Source organism: Trichosurus vulpecula, chromosome X (genome assembly GCF_011100635.1).
Source record: "Trichosurus vulpecula isolate mTriVul1 chromosome X, mTriVul1.pri, whole genome shotgun sequence".
Taxonomy (NCBI): domain Eukaryota; kingdom Metazoa; phylum Chordata; class Mammalia; order Diprotodontia; family Phalangeridae; genus Trichosurus; species Trichosurus vulpecula.
In genome coordinates, this window is record NC_050582.1 from 23408167 (window position 1) to 23412505 (window position 4339).

Below are 4339 nucleotides of genomic sequence, written 5' to 3' on the forward strand. Positions count from 1 at the left end.
GCTTCCAGGAAAAGGAACTCCTTCTACCAGTGCAGGTTGACACCTTCTCTGCAACTTCTAGACTTAGAAATTTGCCTGTATCACTGAGAGATTCAGTGACTTGCCCAGGGTCACACAGCCAGTATTTTTCAGAGGCAGAACTTGAACCCAGGTCTTCCGAGCTTCAAGGCTGGATTTTTAGCTACTGTAATGCACTGCCTTGGACAAATCACATCGCACCTACCCCCTTCCCAGTTTTTACCTCTGGGGGTAGTAACACTTGTACTATGTACCTCACAGAATTATTGTAAAGAAAGTACTGTAGGACTCCCAAGGTCCTTCAAAGATAGGTCATTTTTAATAATAAACTAAAGCCAGAGCATCATTTCCAGAAGGCTGCCAGCAGGGAAAGGATGCCCTCTATCCCTTGCCTTTTAGCCTAGATTATTGGATTGGTTAGTTGAACCCTTGGAAAGCACAGTCTTCTGTTGCAATGTTGGGGCAGGGGGGCATAGTGACGAGGAGTTCAAGCCAGGCGGTGAGGCATTATGAGAAAATGCAGTATTGGGGAAGGAAGGAAGGAGGTTTGGCAGAATGGGGAGAGGCACTATAGAAAGGTCACAGGTGACAGAAAATAAACTCTGCCTATACCACGATCTCCATATATACCCCAAAATGGTCAAAAAGGGGGACGGTAGAGAGAAATCAAAAAATCAAACATTTATTAAAAGCCTGCCATGGGCCAAGTGCTTTACAAATATGTGCTAAGTGCTTTCATTTGATCCCATGGTGTAATTGAGGGAGCTGAGGCAGATAAAGGTTAATAAGTATCGAGGCTGAATTTGAACTCAGTCAAGTCTTCCTAACTCCAGGCCCAAAGTTCTGTCCACTGTACAACCTAGCTACTTCTACATAGAGACAGAGTGTTACTGCATATTGGGAAAGAACAGCTAATCCCCATGAGGCACAACGTTTCACATCCCACTCAAACCTCCAAGGAATCCCACAGAGTTGGTTTTGCCTTTCTTCATCATCTTCCTCTCTTTCTTACATACCTCATGGCATGACATACTGTCACCCAAATAATCCATCACTTCTATGTCTTCCTTTTTTGTCCCCTTTCCACGGTTGTCTCTAGGTAGCATTATCTGAGCCCTTTGTCCTAGGCCCTCCTATCCCTGGTCCTCACGCCTTGTAATTATACTGAGGATCCACACCCATATCTCTCCTAAGACAGCAAATCCATTTGCATTCTCCTCCATTTAGGAAAAAAATAACATCTGAAATGCAAACCAGATATGTTTTCATGAAACTAATTTCCAAAGGAAACGTTAGTATAGTTCATCCCATCATCTCTGCATCCAGATCCTCCACTGTGATGATGTCCAGTCACCAAGGCAAAATCAGAAAGAATAACCATTGGCTGCTTTAGGTAACGGGAGGATTCTGCGCCATGAATCTTAAGTGAAATAGCAAAAGGCAGCAAATGGCAGCTCTGTAGGTCAGTGACCTCCAAATGAGCAGGCCCCAAATACAGACCATCTGGACAAGGCCCCAGCAGTCAGAAGGCAGGCCACGTTTCCTGGCACAGGCCATAGCAAACCCTTCTTAGACAGAAAAATGACCCCTTGGGACTACCTTTGTCAAATTGGGGGAGGCTCAATAGCTCTTGGCTTCTTCTAGTCAGGAGTCCCTGTCTGTGAATATGGCATAAGACCCTAGATTACAGGGGTACCTCAATCTCAGTCACTTTTCTTGCAGAGGAACAAAATCATTAGAGGATTTCAAACCATATAATAATATTTATATAGTGCTTAAAAGTTTGCAAAGCACTTTTTCTACATTATCTCATTTGATCTTCACAATAACCCAATGAAGTAGGTGTCATTATCACCCCCACTTCATAGATGAGGAAAGAGAAAGAGGTTAAGTGACTTACTCAGGGTCACACAGCTAGAAAGTGTCTAAGACAGGATTTGAACTCAGGTCTTCCTGACTCCAAGTCCAGTGCCCCATCTACTGTGCCACCATGTATAACATTCCCATCTCTGAGTCAGCGTGAGGCATCATCCAAGGAGAGGGTGGATGTCAGTGCTTAGGTTTATGCACAAGGCTTATGATGGCCAATTTTGTGCCAAGAGACTTTGCCTGTGAATATCATATGCTGGCAGAAAAGGCCCAGTACAAATGTGTTCTGCACTCTAAAGTGCTTTGCTCCAGATGAGTTTCTTCTGTATTTTTAGCCTGATTTCATTTATCAGCACAAGCCTCAGCCAAACTTCAATGTCACACAAGTGCATCAAGATCCCTTTGCCATGCCTTGCAGTCTTCTCTGTTCCCCCAAGCTTATGACCCTTTCTGGGTCCTTGTTTTCAGGGAAGTGCTTCAGTCTCCAGTGTTAGGGACTGAATGGGGTAGTGGAGTACAGCAGAAAGAGCCCTAGATTTGGAGTCAGCAGACCAGGATTGGAATCCCCACTCTGCCACCTGGGTGATCTGAGGTAAGTCCCTGCTCCTTTCAGGGCCTCAGTCCTAGAAAGTTACTTGGAAAAATTGGTATCTCAGATCCTTCCCAATTCTAAATCAATGTTCCTTTGAGTGTCTTATCTCTTGATTCCATTCAATTCAACAGATACTGGGCTGGGTTCTTAGGATAAAAAAATTCCCTCAAGAAGCTTACAATTTAATGTGGGAATGTGCCATGTACACAGAGAAGTATCATACAAATGGGATGTGATAAACATAAAGGTGAAATCCACATAAAGTGCTCCAGGAGCATTTCTAGTGGGAGACAGCACTTTTCTCTGGGAGATCAGGAAAGACTTCCTGGAGGAGGTAGCTCTCCTTCTACCTCTGATCTCCTTGGCGTGTATGCCAAGGAATGGGATTGCTAGGTTAATGGTATTAATAATTTAGTAGTTTTTCTAACATTGTTTTAATTATTTTTTTTCTGGAACAAGTAGAGCAATTTGTAACTTGTCTTCCCATAGTCCCTTTCAAATGAACTTCTATTTTTTTATTGTCAGTACCAGTTTCCTGGCAAATTTCATTTGATTCTTATGACAATCCTAAGAAGTGAGTAGAGGTATTGTGCCCATTTTACAGAGGACTATGTAAAGTTAGTGACTTGCTAAGTATCAGAGGCAGAATTTGAACCAGGATCTTTTCTGACTCCAGATAAAATAGTTTACCTCTGCTTACCTGGAGAAGAATTCCTTACCAAAAGAGTAAGAATCTTGCCTCTCTGCTTGAAGGCCTCCAGTGAGGGAGACCCTCCATGGGCAGCCCATTGAACTTTGGGACAGGTCTCTTTGTTGGATCATCTACATTTTCCTCTTTGCAACGTGATCGTCACCATCACCATAATCTTCCTAGCTAGCACTTAGTACCTGCTATATGCCATGCACTTGTGCCGAGAGCTTTACATATATTGTCTCGCTTGAGCCTCACAACAATCCTATCATTATCCCTGTTTTACAGTTGAGGAAACTGAGGCAAACAGAGGGTTAAGTGATTTTGCCAGGGTCATACAGCCAATAAGGGACTGAAGCTGTATTTGAATTCAAGTCTCTCTGATTCCAGGCCCCCAGCTCGTGCTTCTCTCTTTCACTTTCTCTAAATCAGACTTGCCAAAGGGTCCAGATAGTTTGAAAAATGGATAAGCATCTATCTCTCTCCCTAAGGGTGGAGGTAGTGTTAATGGTTTCTTTAGTCCTACAACGGCCCACCAATATCACTTAGTGGAAAGAGCCCTTGGCTGGAAGAAAGAAAAGACCTTGGTCTGGATGCTGTAAGTCACTTAAGCTCTCTGTGCCTCAGTTTCCTCCCCTGACAAATAGGAATAATAATAACCATGATTGTGAAGGATAAGTGTGATAATATGGAATGGGCTTTTCAAAATATAAAGCTACATATACATGTCAGCTATCATTGTTGGCGAGATAGTTGTTAGCTTCATTCATACTTGAGATTTCACTTGAATAGGGAATTCTGTGGGTGTGCCTCAAGCCCTGCTCTGCAATCTCTAGTCTCAGAGAATTGCCTGAGGCGCAAGGGAATGACTTGGCATGGTCACACAGTCAGGACTTTAAGCCAAGTCGTCCTGACTCTAAGACTTGCTCAGTAACCACAAGGCCACACTGCCTCTCATTGTAACTATTGTTCTTCAGTAATTTTCAGTCGTATCCAATTCTTCATGACTCCATGTAGGTTTTTGTTGGCAAAGATCCTGGAGGGAGTTGCCATTTCCTTCTCCAGCTCGTTTTATAAGTGGGGAAACTGAGGCAAACAGGGTTTAATTGACTTGCCCAGGGTCACACAGCTAGTGTGTGAGACCAGATTTGAACTCAGGTCTTCCTGTC